Raw genomic sequence first — 21,860 nt, 5'->3', positions numbered from 1 at the left:
GTTATTGATTTAATGTAGCTTAATGTGGTTCCGTAATTGCTTTCCTGTTCACAAAGTAGTTGCGCTGTGATTGGTTGGTCAGCCATAGAGCTGCGGTGGGATTGGTGAGACATCACCACAAAGCAATGCTATGATTGCCTGGTTGCTGTTATATACGTGCTGTGATAGGTTTACCTTTGACAGAGTTGTTCTGTTATTGGCTGTTGTTAGCTAAATTTGTTTCATAAAAATTTGCTGTGATTTTGGCATAATTTTGAGTCTCTTTTAAAATATGAGTGGTATACTTTCAAAACTTTAACTGGAGAAGGAGATACCTAATGAGGGTCATAAACTACCTAGTGAAGGAACGCCAGCATATGAAATGTTGATAGAGGTCAGGTATTATACATGCACCTGCATCTCTGAATGGAACAAATACTCTGCACATGATGAGGGTTTACAGTTTCCATTGGTGGTCACATTTAGTAATAATAAGCTAGGTTATATAAGACAAACCATGTCCAATATGAAGCCAATGCCCAGGAGCACACAGCTGGAGGTTAATAAATAGGATTGCATGGTAACTGAAAAGGAAAGAGAGAAGAAAGATAAAAACATGAAGAAGTAATTCAGTGGTTGGTTAGAAAGTAAACTAGATTGCCAAGAGAAATGTTGGAAGGAGGATATGATAGAATGTTTATATACTTTTCCTGCTATGCTTAATTTAAAAGAGCAGGATACAGAGAAAAATAAAAGGAAAAAAACTGAACTCAGATTATGAAGATGATCAAACCATAAGTAAATTGTTGAATTCTAGACCTCCTCCGTATTCGAACGGATCAACAGAGGCAACCCAGGCTACTGGTGGTGAAAAAGGAATGACCCAAGTCCCTCTTGAGATTGTAACCAAGTACCCCAACTGAGGTGACAACTATAAGGCAGAGCGTAGTACAAGTAGAAGTGGGGGACCAGAGAATCTTGTTGGAGTAGTAGTGGTCGAGCCACCTCCTGAAGAAATCTGTATAGGAATTTTGAAAATTTAACTTGGTTCTAAGAGAATGTGAATTTGAGCAGATTATTAAATTACTATACTGATAAAATGAGATATTTGATAAAAGAAGTAGCTAGGTATGCTATTGAAGCTCACAATAAATTAGCTGATGAGCTGTAAATTGACATTAGCAAAACGAAAAATTTAAAACAAAATTATAAAATGGATGGATTTAATACATGATGAAATTAAAGAGATGGGCTTGATTACTTTAAGAGATCACATTAAAAACAATTGAGAAAACAAGAGAAGTGGAATGATTTGAAGAAATATTAAGAAAAGTGGGAGAAAAGGTCAGCAAATAAAATAAAAAAATGAAAGGAAGTTTGGGTTTCAGTGATTCAGAAGACTAGAAGGCTCAGTGGCGGAATTCTCTTTAAGGGAAGTACGTGGAGGACATTTGGTGCATGTTCCATGGACAAGGGTTGATTTGTATGCTTTTACAAATGATTTTTTGAAATTGAGGGAAGTTCTGGCAATGTGGTATGAAGAAATTCACAATTTGACACACCTTTCTTCAATGTTGTGAACTGATTTAAATACAATGTTTGAGATTGTAGTTCCTGGAGCTCCGTGGTCAGAATGCAGGGTTGTTACTGGATGACAATTAGAGGGGTTTTTATTAACTAACTAGGATTCTACTGTGATTTATGATTATGTATGCTGAGTCTTCATGACAAACTATGCATTCCATTGCAATTTTTTATTAACACTTTTGTAATGAAACTCTTAAACCTATTTGCTGATATGTTATAATTATGAATTTACTCTGCTAAGTTTAAAGTATTGAAAAGGAGGGTAGCCTCTTATGACTAAATCAATGAGAATAATTGTTAAGCTGAACTGTATAATGGAACTTTGAAGGCTTACTTGATATTGGAGCTCAGGCGATTTTTGTGGATAGGCTCCCAGACTCTCTTTCATTTGTCAAAATATAGGTTGGTTTCTTCAGAATCATCATTGTACACAAGCTAATCGACCATTCACTCCGTCTTTTTCTATTTGGCTGCTATTGTGTGATTTACAGGCAATAGCATGAAGACTGAAAGTATCCAATGGTTTTGGCATACCTTTGATTGTAACCGTTAATAAACCTAGCAATATACAGTACAGGCCGCTCGAAACTGGGTATCACAAAATTTCCTTAATATGGCTCTGTACCTCTTTGCAAATACATGTTCATCATTTAAGAAGAGCTACATTTTTGTAGCTTTATCATGCTTCGTCCAAGGGCTTTAGAGAGCTTTAACAAAGAAAACGATTATGTTTTTTAATGCACAGTGACATTAAATAATTTACGCAGAGCAGACGGATGTAGAGCAGAGGCCAGAATTTGAAGCTGACTTTCCAGTTCCACAATTGGCAGTGTTAGCCAACAGCCCACAGGTGGTTCCAAGCATATATATAATTCAGCTCCCAATACCACATTGTCCCCAACATTTACCATCTGTGTTGGAATACATCTTTTCCAGTTTATCTGGAGTCACGCACACTAACACATTATCTTTTATCTTATATTGGGTCTCACTGTGTTACACTACTTGATGTCTGGTATATATCCTGCCCTAGTCTCTGCAATTGCTCTTGCATTATTGTTTTCCATAAAGGTTTTCCCATGTATTTGTAAAGGACCACCTCATAGAGCTCTGTACAGCAGCTGACATTGCACATATGTTAGTGATGAGGCCCTTTACAGACTCATAAGCTGTAAACAATTTCATGAAGAGTGTTAAGTCCCTCAGCCAAAAATGGAAAAGTGCACAGTGCAGGATTTGCAAATAGTGCCTTTTTAACATTGACGGAGAGGTTCCTTTTGAAAGGGTCAAAGGTTTTAATTTTGCCCTGGTGAAAGAGATCCCTCAATATTCATCAATCTCCGGATTTCCACCTACTAAAGCCCTCTAAGGTTAATCCTGGCCTACAACATGAATTATGATGAAAGGGTGTGAAATCAGATGGGAATATGGTTATCCCAGTATCTTTTGACAAATCATCCCATATCTACATCTGTGGAAATAGAATCCCTCATACAAATGATACAGCTGATGCATGCTTAGTAGGAAGCCAGGAAAGCTCACAAACGTCTCTGCCCACCAGAGCACATTTCAATGTTTGTAATACCAACTCAGACCTTCGGTTTGTTTTGTAAGATGGGTATTTGACTGACCGATAGTGAACGGAAGTGACGACGCCGGCTGCGAGGATCGTGGGCTCCGAGCGGGGGAGGCGAGACAGTGACGAGGTGTGGAGGCAAAGACGGAGCAAGACGGAGCAGAGCAAGGGGCTCTGTCGGTGTTTGTATACTGCCGAGACCAGGCTCTTTCGGTGTCTGTGCGGCGGGCTCAGTCGGTGTTTGTGTGCCGTCGAGAGCGGGCTCTGTCGGTGTCTGTGTACCGTCGAGACAGCCGCATGGAGTGAGGAAGCAGCCGAGGTGGGCGTCAAAGGACAGAGCGCTTTGGAGGCATCTCGATACCTGTGTCGCCGTAGTCCCTAGAGGGGGTGCGATTGTTAGAGACTGCTGGGAAGGAGCTGGTGAAGCGCTACACGGGACTACAGCTCCCAGGAGCGCATGGGGAGCGCATGGGGAGTCTCAGCCGTGTACGTCCATCTGCCCATTGGTTGTTGACTCCCTATATTGCAGGTAGCCTACAGCTGCGCCCAGGACGAAGCCCGGATAAAGGGCGGACAGTTTGTGACGAGGTTCTGGTTTATACAGGCTGCTGACTTTTGTGACCTGTATACCTGTACACTGTGAGAGTTAATTAAGTGTTTTTTTTTTTTTTTGGGACTGTATGTAGGTTGTGTATATCACATTTTGTTTTCAAGCAGCCCTTATTATCTTATTATTCGTGTGTAATTTGGAAAAGCCTTATTCGATTTTAAAGTGATAATTTGTGACTGTTAAGCATGTCAAAGCAAAAAGTCCCCTCTATACCCCAGACATTGGATAATTATTTAGTGAAGATTGTTAGTAAAATTAACTGCGAGAGGAGACAATACCTAGGGCTTAGCAGCCCCCCCCATTATCTAGTGTGCAACTTTCACCTGCTCCATTGGCTCTGGATGACAGTAGTAGTGTCTGCACTAATTCCGGTGTTCCTGATAGGGAAATGATTATGCAGAATACTTCTACCTTAGCCGATCTAGAGGTTTCTACTGATCCCATAGTGCAACATCCACCCGCCCCACTACCTAGAGTGGTTAGAGCATGTAGAAAGACCCAGACTAAACGTGGGGGTGCTCGGCCCGCAAAAAAAAGATTAGTTAGCCCCCTCAAGAATCCAGATAAGGATGAGGATAATACGGCAAATATCGACGACGTTAAACTAGATGTAGAAAAAACAAAAAACTTAGTAAGTATTATTGACTTAAAGATTAAGGGTATTGTCAAACCTCTTATGCTAAAAATTGATCAGCTAACCGCGGAGGTTAATAGATTAGGCGATCTCCTCAAAAAAACACTGGTGGAAGCAGATAGTGTGTCAGCCCCAATAACAATAAGCAATCATGATACTCAGGTTGCTCCTCCCGGTGATGTTACAGGTTTAGATATTAGTAGGAGTGTTGTACAGAACTACCCGACAGCACAGTCCTTAGCCTGTAATGATAGCCAGGTTGTTTTAATACCTGATAGAAAAGATGATTGGACTGAGGTAAGGCGAAGGCGCGCCATTAATCTCCCTCCTGACTGCGCACCATATGTGGTAGTTTTAGCTAATGTTCCCCCTGTTGCAAAGGGGAATCATCAGGAAACCCACGAGTCTTTAAAAAATAAAACCGTTTCCTGGATGCACAGGTATTGTGGATTCCCAACTGAACTTTCAGATCAAGTTCTGACTACCAGAAGGGTAAATTGGATAGGGAGCTCTAAGAAAAGTTTTAGTGGTGACTGTGTCATTATAAACTTTAAACACCCTCAACATGCTGCCACTGTATTATTAAGAGCTGCCTTATTACCAATTACTGATAATAATGTGTGTGCCCGCTCGCTTGCTTTCTTTTACAGCCATCATAATAATGCCCCTTATGGGAGTAGAGGAAGTAGATTATGCCCTGCTACACACAGGCTATACCCTGATATTTCAATGCAAAACCGGTCTCAACCCCTAAGTTCTCTGGATGCAAATGATTGACTTAATGAGGGAGGGCAGTTCTTACCCCAGGTGATTATTATTCCCTGTGTGGATATTGGTATAGACAATACCATGGCCCAAGAGATGCCCAACAACACAGAAATTGAATTGGCGGTGGATATAAGGGCACCGCCCGACTGTGGGGACATAAGCAATTCAAACCAGAATGCGAATTGGGGACGAAACAATGGCATGGTGCCTGATAGTAATTGTGTTAGGGGTAAGGATACTATTACTATTGTTTGTTGGAATGTGGCAGGGCTGAAATCGAAGGAGAGGGATCCGGGATGGTTAACGTTTGTTAATGCCCATGACATTTTATGTCTTCAAGAAACATGGTGTAAAGATGAAGTTAACTATGAGGGATTCGTTTCTTACAATTTACCGGCGTTGGGAGGTGGTATAGGTAGAGTGAAAGGCGGTCTCCTTATACTTGTAACGATCTGTCGTCCTATTGTGGTTAAAAAGTATATACCTGTAGGGGACCTTGTGCAGATCCTCTGGCTTGTGGATGACAATGACCATAATGTTTTATTGATTAACTATTATAATAACATTTTTGATGTTACCCGGGTCAAAGTAGTAACAGACTTAGCCGGCGCTGTCGAAAATCTATGTCTGGAACAGAATGTTGTATTTGACTTCATCTGGGTAGGGGACTTCAATACTACTTTGTGCGATTTGTCTACACAAAGGGTTTGTGGGGTTACTAACAGTGCCGGCTGGGATGTCCCGCATTTTGGACATAATAGTTATGGGGAAGCACTGCATAAGTTCATGGGCTGCTATGACCTGGAAATAGTGGAGTGCTGTAAAGATGTTAATGGTTTACCCATTCCCACTTTTAAAAATTGGCACACCAGCTCGGTCATTGACCATGTGATCACATCTTCTAATATTAGTTCTTACTGTGATCCACCAAGAATTGAAGTAACTACCCTAAGTGACCACAACCGTATTATTCTGGACACTACCCTTTGGGCCGGTAGTTCGGTGGATGTGGGAATTATTATTTCTAATGTAGAACCACATAGGACTAACGGTGTAAGGCTAAGATGGATTGGTGAAAGAGCCGATGATTTAACTAGCTCCATAATTAATGAGAGCCTGCTGGACATTGCTTCTATTTTAAAAAATAGTTCTGACTCTGAGAGGGTTTTATATTGTTTTAACCAAATTAATAAAGCTATTGATGCCAAGTTTACCAGTCGCAATAGTAGGCAAAGTAGGAACGGACCGAGATGGTTTAATCACCTTTGCACTTCCGCACTAACTGGCCTCAAGCAGGCTTTAGCAGCGAGGCCCAGGGACAAAAAACTGGTAAATAAATTAAGAATGGAATATAAATGTGCGCTCAAACAGAGGAAGGGTGAACTGCAGCAACAGGCTTGGGATTCCCTCAACCAAGCTGCTGAATTATCAAATTGTACATTATTTTGGGCCACGGTCAACTCGCCTTTTCTAAGGGATGAAAAAACACCACAGTTGACTTCTAATGTTTCTAGCGAGGGTTGGATTGCACATTTCTCCAGCATTTTTGACTCTGATAAAGACAATGATCCTAGTCCCAATAAGTGGCCTACTCTGCCTTTGGATATATCCGTTAGTGAGGTCAAATATGGTATACGGGCTAGCAAAGGAGGGAAAGCTCAGGGCCCGGACGGGGTACCTATAGACGTTTATAAAGCTGCGCCAAATGTCTGGGGCCCCCTTTTAACCATTGTTTTTAATGTTGCTGTGTGTGCCGAGGCCCCTGTAACTTGGGGTGAATCAATCATTGTGCCAATTCATAAAAAGGGAAGTAGATCTGATGCTAAGAATTACCGCCCGATCTCTCTCCTTGACTCTTCAGTCAAGGTTATGAGTAGAGTGATGTTAGTAAGATTAGAGGAATGGGCTGAGCAGGATAGCATACTGGCTGATAGCCAGTATGGTTTTAGGAAGGGACGAGGTACGCTCGACCAGTGCATCAATCTTGATCTACTGATCGGGAAGTATACTGAAGCGAAACCCGGTTCCCTGTATCTTTGTTTTGCTGACCTGAGCAGCGCATTCGATATGGTAGATCATTCCATTTTATGGCCAACTCTGTTAAATTTAGGAGCCCCAGAAGGCATAATCTTTTTCCTCGCTAGGTTATACGATAAATTGAAAACCAACGTACGTTTTGGAACCAGAGGAGAATGTACTCCAAAAATCTGTGTTACACGAGGAATTAGACAGGGTTGTGTTTTGGCACCTCTCTTATTTATTTTATTTATTAATGGAATTGATGATATTTTAAAAAAGGTTAATGCTGATGCTCCTCAGATCAACGGTGTTCCGGTGCCGGTGTTATTATATGCCGACGACGCTGTTTTACTCTCTCGAACACCTGTCGGATTACAACGACTAATGGATAGTTTTTCCTCCTTTATTAAAGATAGAAAACTAGTAATTAATAAGGGAAAAACGCATACCATGACCTGCGGAGCTAAAGCCAAAACGTTAAATGCCTTCTTTATAGACGGCGAAAAGGTGCAACAGGTGGATAAATTTTGTTACCTAGGTATTACCTTCTCTAACGACAGGAAATGGAACAATGAATTTAATAACATCCGGAATAAAATGGCAAAAAATGCTTATGGTATTTATAGATTTGCTGCAAAAGTTGGGGATCGTCGAACCAGGGATATGCTCAAGATTTACCAAGCTAGATGTGTGACTATTGCTCTGTATGGGGCAGGAGTATGGGGTTATAGCTGTACCTACAACTTACAGTTGGAGGAAAATATGTTTTTAAAAAAGCTCCTGTTTTTGCCCATCTCTGCCTCAACTGAATTAAGCCATCGCGAATTAGCCATTAATTATTTAACTGATCTGATATCACTTAAACCATTGATGGTCTGGCGGTCTTTTTGGCTTGGCGATGAGAAGCTACTTAACAGAACTATTGTTGAGGATTGCCTACGTTTGGATAAATATCGAGATATTCCCTGGGTTAAATATGTTGTTGTCTGTTTTTCAGACATTTTTAATCTGAATATTTTAAATAATCCTAGTGCAGCAACCACGATCTCCAAATCAGAAATGAAAAGTATATTTCTAACTTATGCAGAAAGGAAACGAGCAACTATAGCCGGATCATTGTCCTCCGTCATTTTTTATAATAGATACAATCTAATGGAGGGTTTTCCATCTTACCTAACTATGGTGACTAGGAATTCACATAAATTCGTGCTAACCAGACTAAGATTTGGGATGGCACATTGTTTAGTAGCCCATCCAAACATTAAGAAACACCCGATTGGGCCATGTAGGTGCGATAATGTATCTACACAGAGCACTGTGCACCTTCTGCTGTTCTGTAAACTGTATACATGTTTTCGTATAGTATTTTTGAAACCTCTGTTTGTTAAATACGAAACACGTACAGTTAAACATGCCATGGCTTTAATTTTTAATCTGCAATCGGCAGATATTTGTTTTTATACTGCCATCTTTTTAAATCAGTGCATCAATTCCAGGAAAAGTATGAGTTTTTAATGTATTTTATTATTCTTTTATATATTTATGAATGACCATATGTATTACTCAATGAGCCATTAACTATAATTAATAACTGTAAGTTTGAATTGCAATGTCTTTGTAAATATGTACTGTTGTCTTTTTTTTTCTCTTCTTTGTTCATGCTTTTATGGTCATTTATATGTGCCGAATAAAGCTTTATGAATTGTGAATTGTAAGATGGCTTTAAATATTGAAGGTATCAACATATATAATTCTGTCTTATGAGAGCAAGCAGTTGCATTGGTCCTAAAGCATCTTGTCAGTAAAACCCATTGGGCATGATCCACAGAGGTATTTACATGTAGTAAAGTTACACGTGAGGAGTCTCCGCATTCCAGCACTGCAGTTCTCAGTGTGGAGATTTCGCCCAGGGTTCTGAGAGTCTGTACTTGTAACTTTACTGCATATAAATACCTTTGTGAATCAGTCCTTACAGGTCTAGGCATTAGCACTGATCTGAATGTTATCCTTGATTTCTTCGGCAGCTGCTTGTTACTCAGAAAACTGGAAAGAAATAAGGTTGAAGATGCTACATGCACATTGTTGGTGTGGCATGTAATCAGACCTGACACAGATTGTGCATCTCTCTAAATTCTGAGCTTTGAGCTTCTCTGTGGGCTTGCTCAGATTATAAGTAAAAAAGGGCCCTTCAGTCTAACAAGTTAAAGGCAACTTTCCATATAAGGTGAAACATTTGCTGAAGCAGCCGAGAAAGCACCGTTCCTAAGTCTCTGGTTAACACCACATACGTAGCTATTCTTAAACACAGGCCTGCAGACAGTTGCTACGAGCAAATATCTGTTAGTGTCTAGATTTTTCATACAGCTTTTAAAAAAGGGGCTTGTCTCTTCTTGTACGCTCCAAACTTGGCAGTTTTGGAAACTGAGTTCCATCGAAACAGGAGTGCTCGATTCCCAAACCTTTTTAAACGTGCACTGTGAGTTAGGCTTTCACACAGTTGTCTGCTATTCATCGGCGAGTGAGCTGGGATTCACAGAGCAAGAATTGCCTTAGCTACGCATGTGTGGCTTACATTATGTTGGGGGCTACGTTTGCCTTTGCAAATCAATAGTGTGTGTGGAGGGGCTTTCCCCGGTATATGTTATAGAAGTGGATATAGAAATGCATTTTCAATATCTACAATTTTTGTATAGTATGTACAAAGCCCATGAGCTTTGGAGCACATTCATCAAATAGTCGTAGTTCAAATTCAGAACAAGAGAGATGTTAAGCTAAAAAGAATAAACACATGTACATGGCATGGGTGAGCTACATTAATAAAGGGGTGATAAACCAGGGAACATACATACATATATCTTAGCTCAAGAGTGAAGTATCCCTAAAAACGAAAGGCCTGATTTAGATATTGGCGAATGTGTTACTCCATCACAAACGTGACGGATATCCCGTCTGCTATATTACGATCCCCATAGGCTATAATGGGACCGTATACTGGCAGATGGGATGGAATATCCGTCATTTTGTGACAGAGTACCCCATGTGCCAGAATCTAAACCAGGCCCACGATCAATTGCTGAGCCAACACAGTAGTCATATGAACTAAGGAAGAGAGAGTGAAAGTCTTAGAGATTGGATATAGGGTCTTACCATTAGTTCTAGCATATATATATATATATATATATATATATATATATATATATATATATATATATATACATACGTAAGCGTAACAGCACTGAACCTTTCTATTGTGCTGTACGACAATACTGAGTATCTAACCATATCTGGGCTAGACCAGCTGGCGCAGTGAGCTCTGAGAGACTCCACATCCAATAAAAGATTAAGCACCCAAAATCAAACCAGTGCAGGTATAACTTGGTAGGTTTAGTCTACAGATTGCCTAAACCATATATCATGCACTAAAATACTAAATGGTGAAAGTGGAGGCAGAGTTAGAGAGAGGATAATAAGTGCCTTTTAAAAAAAAAGAGTAGTTTCAGATATTTTCTCAGGGAGGACAAGTAGGTGATACTGCTGGTATAGTAGAAAAGAGTGCCAGACACCAAGAGAAAGCCTTTTTTCAAGGCACATGTTTTTGTTGAAAGAATGGATCTCAAGGAGAAAGGGGTCAGAGTTGCAGATATTACAAGATCCCCCAAAATCTTTAGGTTTCTGGTTAGGTGATGGGGAAAGTTACACTGGGATATGTTATGTAATCATCATGCTAATTTGTACAGAGACCTGCTCACATTGGTGAACTAGTTTAGAGAAATCAGTATGAGGTGATGTGGTCAAGGAGATCACTTGAAGAATAAAATGAGCTTAGCTGGCGAGTGGCTGTGGGAGAGGAGAGATGAATTTTAGGAATCCATGAAAGAATTGAAATACATTTGTCCAACTTAGAGAAAACCAAAGATCTGACAATGTCCTGAAAGTCTTCTTCTGAGATGAAATGTTTGTGGTGTAAAGCATTTACAAGTACCAAACGATTTAAACATTGAAAATACAACACAATAAAAATTGAACACTAATTTATTAAAGCAGAGAATACTTTAATGAATAAAATGACACCAAAATGACAAAAATCCAATAAGGGGAACTGGAAACATGGATTTTTAAAGTTGAAATGAAAATAGTGCCAAATAGTGCAAAGAGGCAACTGCAGGCAACTGGTTACGCTAGACCAGGACAAGAGTACATTTCATGGCCAACTGTGAGGGAGTGAGATTCGAATACACAGGTCGGTCATAAAGTTGCCTTCATACTTAAAAGTTTTTCAGGAGCTTAGAGTCCTCAGTAGGGCAAAACTACAGGCTCAATCCGAAGACAAGCTCATCGATGATGGGATGATGAGGGGTGATGAGGGATGAGGTTTTGGTGAGGTCCTGCACGAAGGCAGGAAAAGCTCTGAGGGGGGAAATTTGTATTATTTTTCTGGAAGGTGGGTTTTCTTTGCAGGGCAGGGTTGCAGGCAGTAGCCGGACATGGTCAATGGCACTGGGCCACTTGAATCTGATTTGTTGCTGCAGAGAAGAACATAGCGGGAGCTGCAGCAAAGTCAGGTCCCCTGGCAATGCACCCTAGGTGGATCAGCTTGCAAGGTGGCCCGGTCCCACAACAGTTTCCCATGCAAAAAGTTACCAAAATGTTTCTAAGCCACGATTGTTTAGGGTTAGGCAGGATGAGTACACTCTGCCACCAGTCAAGGGTTCCAGGACTTCATGAATAGCACTTTGGGGTCAGGAATCACTAACGTAGAAGTCACCAGCAGGGTCCTGGGCAGACCCAGTTTAAGCTTGTCAGCAGGCTCTTACAGGAAACTGAGCTTCTTGCAGGATTTGTACTGTAGCTTAACAGGAGATCTTTGTAGTCCACTTCTCTGTCCAGGGCACAAGTGGGAGGAGGTCCAGCCCTTCGGGTTCTCCTCACAGGTCTCAACAGCAGGTGAAGTCCTCCTTCTGTTTTTCATAGGTCCAGTAGTGTTCTGAAGAGAGTCCCCGGAGGATTGAATTCATAACTACCACAAGCCTGCAGGTGAGAGTGACTCCTAACCCAGAATAACCATAAAAAAAGTTCCCAGTGGTAAGTCTACCCATTTTTGTAGCAGTTCCTGTGTGACCTGCTGCAAACAATCCCACAGTGCTCCTATCTCCTAAAACCAAGATGGCAAAAACTTTCTTCCCCATGCAGAGCCCACACTGATGTGTTTCCAGGGAAATGGGCAAATCCTTCTCTCTGGGCATTCAAAACTGGTTCTGGGGCAGCATTTCTCCCACTGGGAATAGTGCCTGACTGATTAGAGGGACAAAATATGTGGCAAGGCTGCTGATGACTTGGCAGACCTCTTTGAAGTTATTTAAGTTCCTAGCCACCACCCATATGATCATCCTTTATGAGGAACAGCAAACCCACACCCAAAGCAAGACCTTTGTCTCAGCTGCAGGAGGAATTACATACATCATCACAAGGTGACAGTTGGAAGCTCAACCAAATCGGCCTCTATAATCTTTAGGCAGGTTAAAGGTGACTTTTTAAAAGGAGATCTTGTTAAATATTTAGTACAAATCTGACTTTACCAATGAATTGGGTTTGTAAGGCAAAGTATAAAAATTCTACGGGTCTAAGCTTAGATGGCTTTATTAACTTTAAAAACGGTATTCAAATGCTTTCACATGGAACAGCTAACCCTGCTACAGTGAAAATAGCTTTAAGGGCCTTGTCACTTGTCAATTAGGGCACTGCAATGACATTTTTTACATTAAACTTTACCATCTATTACTTCTAAATACCACGCACCCTGCCATATGGAAATGTAAGGCCCACTTAGGGGTGACCTATTTATATTTAAACAGAGGGGTTTGGCCTGTCAAAATGGGTTATTTTAAAGGTCTCATATGTACTTTAAATCTGCAAATCCAGGTTACTGGTGGCAGGTTTGCAGCCATGTTTACATTGTCACTGTAACATGGCACAATAGGTGCAGTCCAGTAGTGACATTTTACTTACAATCTCTGGGTGCACTTTGTACCATATACTGGGGCTTATAGGTAAGTTAAATATGTAAATTAAGAGCCAATTGCAACATGTTTTCGGGGTCGGGGCACATGCACTAGGACCTGGTTAGTAGAGTCCCCATATGCAGAGCAAAAAAACAGCAGCAGCAGTCCAAAACAATAGGGTTGATCATGGAAAAAGTGACAATTCCTTACACAGGAAATATAGAAGCTTTGATGATCTTCATGGTATATTCTAAGATATTTGTGGAATTTGGCCAGTTTTAAACAGTGGTCAAGGAATGGAGTGGAAGCTTAAGCAAGAACTCAGTTTTGCTGGGGTTAAATTTTTGAGGTCTTGGAATGTCATCCGGGATGGGATTTGCTCTAGAAGTTTAGGCTGGATGAGAAATGTCATCACTGAGGTACACCTCGATGTAAATGTAGGTGCCATATGCAGGATATAAACTGAAGAGCACTGATACAAGTATCGATTATTCGGCAACTCACTGAAGTAAAAGAGTTTGGTTTGGGAAAGAGCAGCCTACCTTAATCTGTTCAGAATGATTTGTGAGGTAGAATTCAAACCATTTGAGTTTCGCATAACAGAATACACTTTCTACTTAGCTTTTTAGTGGCGGGTGTAGGTATAAGGCCTTATATAATTTGCTGCACTGTTGGGTGTAACTTACAGACTGAAGCTCTGTTAATATCACTAAGAATTTGCCTCCAATATGATTAGAAGGCTGGACAATTCCATACTATATGGAAAAAATCTGCATTTGGGGTATAACACTACGGACACTCATCAGGCCGTGTAGGATATATGGAATGAAACATCTGAGGGGGGGTAAGTCTGGTGCAGAAAATGATACTGTGTGAGTCTGAACTGAGGATTAGAGCCGACCAGTTGCACCCCCATATGAATACATTCCCAATCCCAATCGGAAATAGGTTCCGTGCCCACCATGTCCCACTGTGCCTGTATCTGCAACTGCATAGTTACAAACATTATCCCCAGCACTTTCAATCATGTTCTAGCTGATGCTAGAGGAAGAGACAATAACTCCAACAGATGGGACTGAAGAGTTTGTACTCTTGATTAGGGTAGGAACACCTTCCACTGGCTAATGTTGAACAGGGCACCTATGATTTTTTCTGCTGTGATGATGCTAGACTTGATTTCTGTAGGTTTATGGTGAACCCTAGAAACAAAAGATGACTGTATACCTCTGTTACATTCAATTCAGCCTTTAAAAAATGAAGATCCAGTAATCTGGCAATTTTAAAAGTACTGAAATATTTAATTACTTTGCAACTGCAATTACTTACCACTGTAGTTAATATCTTTGTAAACATCCTCTGTTACACTGACAGACTGAATCGAAGGGCTCTGAATTGGTGATGGTAACTTCCTACTATAAATCTGAGATATTGCTAGGTGTCTGGATAACCTGAACATGAAAACAGGCACTATTTAAGTCCTATATTTCTAGACGGTCTGGTTCTGCACTCAATGGAATTACTGCTTGCATAGTCACCATTCTGAATAAAGAACAATGGACATGTATATCTGTTCAAGTTCTTCAAATCTAGAACTGATCTGTAGCTTCTGATTTGTTTTGCCACTAAGAAAGTCACAGAGTGCATCCCACCTCCTCCCTGCAGCTGCGTACAGCAATCATTGCTGACTTTTCTAGCATAGTTTGTATGTACCCCTTGCAGCATCACTTGTTTCTTGATCTCCATTAAGGGAAGAGGCATAATTCTGAATAGACGACTCAGAGAACTTACTGCAGATTCTGTCTGATATCCTAGCTCCACAGTGGCTAGCACCCATTTGTGATTTACGCACTTTCTCAAATGAGAAAGAAGTTTTGCGATTTTGCCTTCCACTGGGAAGTACCTATAGTGAGGACTTTGGTAGCTATGCATTTTTTGGTTGCAGTTGGGGGTTCTTAGAAATGGTGGTCCTCCAAATACAGGCTTAACCACAAAAAGGCCATTTATTCTCTTGAAAATTAGATTTCCTTCCACATGAAATTCTGAAAGGCTGGAGCATTTTTCTCTCCTCAGAGAACTATATCATTAAGCTCAGACTCCAAAAATTTGCATCTAGGAAAAGTAGGTACACAGTGAATGAGCAATCTCTGTGTTTGGTCAATTTTCCACAGCTTCAGCCATGATAATCTTCTTCCTGCAAAGGCTGCACTTTAGCCGAGAGCATCAAATATTGTATCCAATAAAAATTGGACTAATAACTTAATCTTCATTAGAATATGAGAAGGGTCCAACTCTTCTTGCTAGTATTCAAACCAGATCTGGAAATTTTTAATAAAGTTTGTGCTGCATAAACAGCATATATTCCCAATCTTAGAACAAAATTAAATGTAGCATAGGCCCTTTTAAAAGATTCCTCCACTTTTCTTTCAACTGAATTAGAAAAGGATGCTTCATCCAATGCCTCAAAGGACCTCAAAACTTGGCTCTTCACCTGATCATCGACGGCCTCTCACTTACTGCCCCCCCTCAGTGCCTTGAGACCCTAACGGGTGACTAGTCGTGCTTTACAAGTATTATGATTGATTGAGTGAGTGATTGATTGAATGCCAACAACTAGGAAGACGCCATAGTCGCCAAAATGGAATTCACTTTCGGAGTTTGTGAAATCTGCTCCTCAAAGCCCTCCAACACATACGTTTTCTATAAGAATTTTAGGAAGAATGAATTGCCCATTTCCTTTCATTCTTTCATAACAATGTCCTTTATAACCTCATGCAAGGGCAGATTTTTCGCTACCCTCGAAGCATACTGTGAAAAACTTCATCTGCTTCCGGATGGGAAATAGGCTGGAAGTTGACAACTTCTCTTATGTGGCCGAGCAATTGCTGAAACCGGTCCGGTGACTTTGAATGCAGTTGCCTTTTGGACCCTTTTTTTAGAGCTCATCATTCAAATTGGTCTTTAGGATTTTGTCTGAGAGCTCCAAAAAGCCAAATTCAAAGTTTCCTTAATTAAACTTTCCAAATCCATTTCTGAAAAGTGTAATAACCTCCTCTACTTCCTCAAGCTCAATATGCTTCTGTTTCTCTGAACGCTTGACCAGCTCTATCGTGTGTGCATTTGCAACCATGCAGAAGCAGTGGTTTCAGTTTATATATATTTTTAGCAACCAACTCTCATCTCACGAGATTAAAGTTGGTGCTAGAAAGCACAGAGCTGCCGTGTTCCAGAACTAACGTGGTAAGTATACAAGAAAGTGATGGATGGAATGCTTGAATTAATCTCAGACACTGGTGCTCACTCTGGGTCGCATCCCAGTCCATCGTTATTTTGCACACCAGGAAGCCTTAGTTTGGACCTAGCTATATGCAAATCAGTTTTAACCCTGCTCCAATATGAAAAGTCCATCTCGAACTGCCAAGGGGGGTCCTCACGGAACTGGAACATACACAACCCAAAATCAGTTTTGCCCTAGTTATGGGCTCATTAGCGGGGTAGAGCTTGGTTCCAGTGAGTGACCCAGTGTGCATGAGGCCCATATCTGGGTATACCCGTCTCACAGCGACATAATAGCTGTACAAAACAGTAATGAATGGGATGCTTGGACTGATCTTAGCCACTGCTAATCAATTAGGGCCACATCCCAATCCATTGTTATTTTGCACATCATGCCACCAAAGTTTGGACCCAGACATATGCAAACCAGTCTTGACCCTGCTGCAATAGGAACAGTCCAGCCCAAGCTACCAAGCCAGGTCCTCCATGAACCAGAAGACAAGCAACCCAGGACTGGTTTTGCCCTAGTTATAGGCTCATCAGCTGGGTACAGCTTGGTTCCAGTGACACAATGTACATGGGACGCAGTCTGGGCATACCCAGCCCACTTATGTCGACACAATAAGAATACAAAACAGTGATGGATAGAATACTTAAACTAATCTCAGACACTGGTAATCACTAGGGGCCACATCCCAATCCACTGTTATTTTGTACACTATGTCACCTCAGTTGGGACCCAGCTATATGCAAATGAGTCTTGTCCCTGCTTCAATAAGAAGAGTCTAGACTGGTTTTGCCCTGAGTTGTTTGTGTTTCAGTTCATAGGGGACCTGGCTTGGCAGTTGGGCTGGGCTGTGCCCATGAGGAACATGGTCAAGTCTGATTTGTGTATGACTGGGTCCAAACTGAGTGACTGCCAGTGGCTAAGATTAGTTCAAGCATTCCACCCATCACTTTGCTGTTTTTGCATTTCATGCCCTAAAGTGCGCCAGGTATTCCCGTACATGAGTCCCGGGCTTACGTGCCACTGGAACCAAGCTGTACTCGACTGAAAAACACATAACAAGGGTAAAACTTGTCTTCACGCTGTTGCTCAAAGTAGCAACAGTTCAGCCCAAACTGCCAAGGTAGGTCTTCCCTGAACTAGAACACTACAGTGCTTAATTTGTGCTTGTTGTTTCTGGTGCGGAGCAGTGGCACTTATTTTTGAGAGCCAGCGCATATTATTCTGCCTCAATCATTTACCGCGAGCAAAAGACACATGGTAAACACAGGAAAGAGGAAAAACAAAAAAAGCGTCAAAATGGGGAAAAGCAGAAAGCTGCAAGAGTGAACTCAAGGGGCAGGGAGTGGCTACAAATGGATTGAAGAGGCCCGAGATGTCATAAGAATTATGCTGTCTCAGTATTCTGTGTTCGCACATTTCATTGCAGTAGCCGCGTGTTCAAGAGGTGGGCTTTGGGCACTGGCACGTTTTTATTTACAGACACAACCAACAGAGGACCAGTTTTCTAACGCCCACATGCAAATTATCCACACAAAAAAGACTCCACATATGTAAACTGAGAGAAAACACATTATACCAACAATGTAAGTTCCCATTTATCTGTTTCAGTTCCTTGTGAAATGTATACAACTCTCTCATAATATAACTGCACACACTGAACTGTCGTGTTTGCGGTAGCCAGCTGTAAATCTCCACAATAAGCAGGCGCACCACCCATTCAGTGACTCAAATGTGCAGTGTGAAACTGGCCCAAAATCACTTGCCCAGGATCAAACCATTTATTCTAGTATGATCTATCCATATAAGACAACAAATTGTACCAGATGTCACCCTCAACATTGATGCTCATATAAACAAAATAATTCTGCGTGCTTGCCATGTCTCTTCGGTTTCCCCTTGCTTTCTTTTATTGTGTTTGGTTTTGTTGGTAGATAGATACAGAAATAGCTGACAGGTGTGCTTCTCCAACCCTGCAATGTCTTCTTGTTTGGTTGCCTCTTCCCTCTCCGCAATCCTTGGTTCTTTGTTTCAATGGGGGAGAAGGAGGTCCGATAAGGTTAACGCTGACAGCCCATCTGGACCAGGGAGGGGCGAGGGGGCTTAGAGCAAGGAGCTCTGGCAAGCAGCCTTTCCTTATGTGTAAACTGCACACTAATCCCCAGTGCCAGGCACACGCATGACTTCTCGCGCTGACCTCTGACACTGCAAACCTGCGATGTTTTGCAAGAGAGTTTTCCACGCAGGCACTGGAGAGACAAGAATTTTAAAACCATGTATTGTTCGGCTGCCTAGCTTGAAGAATAAAAGCAGGAGATTAAAACAAATAGCTCGCTAATAAAGACGGCATGAATCAAACCAGATCTGCTGAAGAATGCCACGGATGTCTAAACAATAGGTTCACCCACAAGTATGTTTAGAGTAGATTGAAAAAGCTGCCGAGATGAGAATTCCAAAAATTTCTTTCGTCAAAAACGGGGGTTGTCCCCGAGACACTCATGTGTTAGCCTGAATGTTTTAGGCAAGGTACACTTCCAGTTTCGCCAGGAAATGAGGAGAGATGGGAAACATTATAGGACACAAAGTAAAAGCTATCGCTGCTCTACAGCATGCAGTTCTTTCGAAATCTTTACTTCGTTGCTTTCTCGCGACACAATATTAACGCAACGCTCCTAGGAAGGAACAGGTAACTTATTTCTTCCCGTGCAATGTTTCAGGGCATACAAACTCAAACGCTCCTGTTGGTTTTCATAACCTGGAGCTGCTAGGAAGCGTGATTTTTTCCTATTTATAGAAGTTTTAAACAGCGCGAACTCAACCGAAGGTATTGGAGCACTTTACACGAGCACCAGTTACGTTACACCAGGACACGTTCATTTTTCAGTAGGCACGTGGGAGAGTGAGTGACTTGCCCAGAATCACAGGATGTTGAAGCTAGGCCGAGATTCGAGGTACAACATCATTCAACAAATAAGGTGATTGTGAGGTAAAAGTGCCATCAAATCCCAAATTGTGGCAGAATGAACGGGGCGCGCCTAAATTGTAGGATTTTGATATGGTGGAAGAGGCGACAGGATTTAATGAGAGAATGGGTGAATACTGTTGTCATGTAATTGGAAAGGACAACAAGCAGCTTGAAGGTACTACAAACAATACCTAACTAAGGACGTGGCTAGGTTCAATGAGGGCTACTGTATACAGAGAGACAAGAGTGAGTGGTTATACAGTTTGTTCCGCTTCTTCAATAGATGCTCCTTAAGCGTTGTTTTGAAGCCCTGAAACGCGCTTAAGGCTCAAAGGACAGATCTCAAAGTGTTCCTGTAAAATGGGCCTGACAAGTTAACGGCAAGAAAATTGAAAGTGGCATAATGTAGATCAGGTGCAGTTGTTAGAAGGTTCTGATGTGAGGGTCAAAGGTGCATAACATAGTGTGTTGTTAGCAAGACACAAAGGGACAGATTGTGCATCAATTTGCATATTATCATCAGTCATTTATATTAAATATATGTCTTTGCATTTCAGCATCCTGTTAGGTAAAGATAAGAAAAGGGGGAATGTACCTTGTTGGAATAAATAACATTTGGGTTGCGAAGTTCAGAACCTTGTCTACTGAAGTGGAGGATTAAATAGTCAGAAGAGTCAGGAGAAAATAATAATAATAATAAAGTTGGCCGAAACCCAGTAAGTTGATGTGATTTGATAGTGCTAAACAAACCAGTGAGCAGATTTTTTGTATTTAATAGGGATTGTACTGTAGTCACCGGTCTGATGATAATGTTGTCCACCTTTATTGATGGGCTAATCAGAACACCAAGATTCTTGGCTGACAAGGCAAACTTCAGTAAATGAAGAGCAAATGAGGTGACATTCGACAGGAGGAAAATGCTGCGGAAGTAAAGAACAGCAATTTTGCTTTTGGTGGATTTTAGCATCAATGACCTTGGCGCAATCCAGGGCTAGCGCCCTGAAAGACAGAGATGTGTACTTGGAGGTGGCATTGGGAAATGAGAACAAAATCTGTAAATCATAAATACAGAGGTGGGATGAGAAGCCAAAAGAGGAAATTATTTCACCTCTGGAGATTATATGTAGAGAGACTAGATGAAGACCAAGGACTGATTCTTTTGGAACACCACCGAAAAAGGAATAGTTGAACCCTCTCCCACCCAAAACTGTGAAGGAGCAGTCGAGAAGAGGTAGGAGGTAATCCAGGTGTGGCAAGTGATTGATGGAAAGAGAGTAATAAAAGTGGATTCACGTATCAAAGTTTGGTAAGTATAACACATTCTAAAGTCAGATTGCAGGACGCAAAGTGGATTTCTTCTGGACATGTAGAACGAAAGGTGGTAGCCGATGACTAATCTAACATTTTCAATAATAATGCATGCTGAGTTACGGGGCGATAGTTACCTGGTGATGAAGAATCAGTGCTAAGTTTTTTGACTGGAGGTAGGACCACTGCCGATTTGAAGCAGTGGGTATTGTGACGGTAGAGGGGAAAGAATGATCGAAAAGAGAGCAGAGGAGAAGCAGGTGAGTTCAGGAAAGTGATAATGGTTTTATGACCTGAGGTTTGAAATGATTAAATAATGTGCAGGATGAATTTGAAATTTTGATTATAGGAATGAGTTCATCTGGTGAAGTTGTCATCAACTGTGAAAGAGAAGCTTGTTGGATTCCTGGCTTAGCTGTTTTTTTAGGAAGGAGGAGGAGCAAAGAGTAATATGTTCAAATTGTTTCTGATGTTGGTGAAATTTGATGAGAGGTAGTTAGAAAAGTAATTGTCTGATAGAGTTGTGACTGTAACTGGTGGACCCAAGTGTGAGAGGAGTTAATGCTATGAGCAAAATTCTCGCAATGTAGTGGAAGAAATGTGATGAAGGTTTGAAAGTAAAATAATTTGGCACTGTCAAGTGCAGTGGACTTTGTATACAACAGGTTTATCAGTCTCTGGCTGAGCATTCACCCTCATGTATGCAAGGTCTGGCACAAGGAAGACTATGCTTGCAATTATGAAAAATTACAGGTAAGTAATTGAGACCTTACTTACAAATCCTTCTTTGCCCTAGTTCCAAATTTATGAGGCCCACATCCTTTGATGTCCGCTCTTCCTTGATGGGCCAACAGGAGTGAGTTGAATGAGTGACCTGGGATATATAAACAAATAATTAACCAATGGTGCACCACCCAAACAAATGAAAAGTTCAATTCATAGTATCAATCAATTTTGAATCTTCTCTTTATTCTTCTGTTTCATTGTGGAATAAACACATATTTATAGCAGAAACAGCCAACGCATTTCATCCATACAATAGAACTTCTTCAGGGCCTTTAATTACATTTCTATAAATAAGCCATATCCAGGAAATGTTCATTATTATGAACAAAGTGTTGAGTGCACTCTATAT

The 21,860-nt window shown here is 41.1% G+C and overlaps 1 long non-coding RNA gene across 1 annotated transcript in view; it reads right to left on the bottom strand.

Moving 5' to 3' along the window:
- The window catches only part of LOC138297303 (uncharacterized), a 402,801-nt gene extending 381,199 nt beyond the window's left edge, over positions 1-21,602 (bottom strand). Inside the window, exon 1 of the long non-coding RNA XR_011204010.1 lies at positions 21,503-21,602. This is a non-coding gene — a long non-coding RNA (uncharacterized lncRNA). The remainder of the gene's footprint in view (positions 1-21,502) is intronic.
- Between the last annotated feature and the right edge of the window lie 258 nt (positions 21,603-21,860).

This window comes from Pleurodeles waltl, chromosome 5, assembly GCF_031143425.1.
Source record: "Pleurodeles waltl isolate 20211129_DDA chromosome 5, aPleWal1.hap1.20221129, whole genome shotgun sequence".
NCBI classification, from domain to species: Eukaryota; Metazoa; Chordata; class Amphibia; order Caudata; family Salamandridae; genus Pleurodeles; species Pleurodeles waltl.
This window is presented reverse-complemented; position numbering and strand designations above follow the sequence as displayed.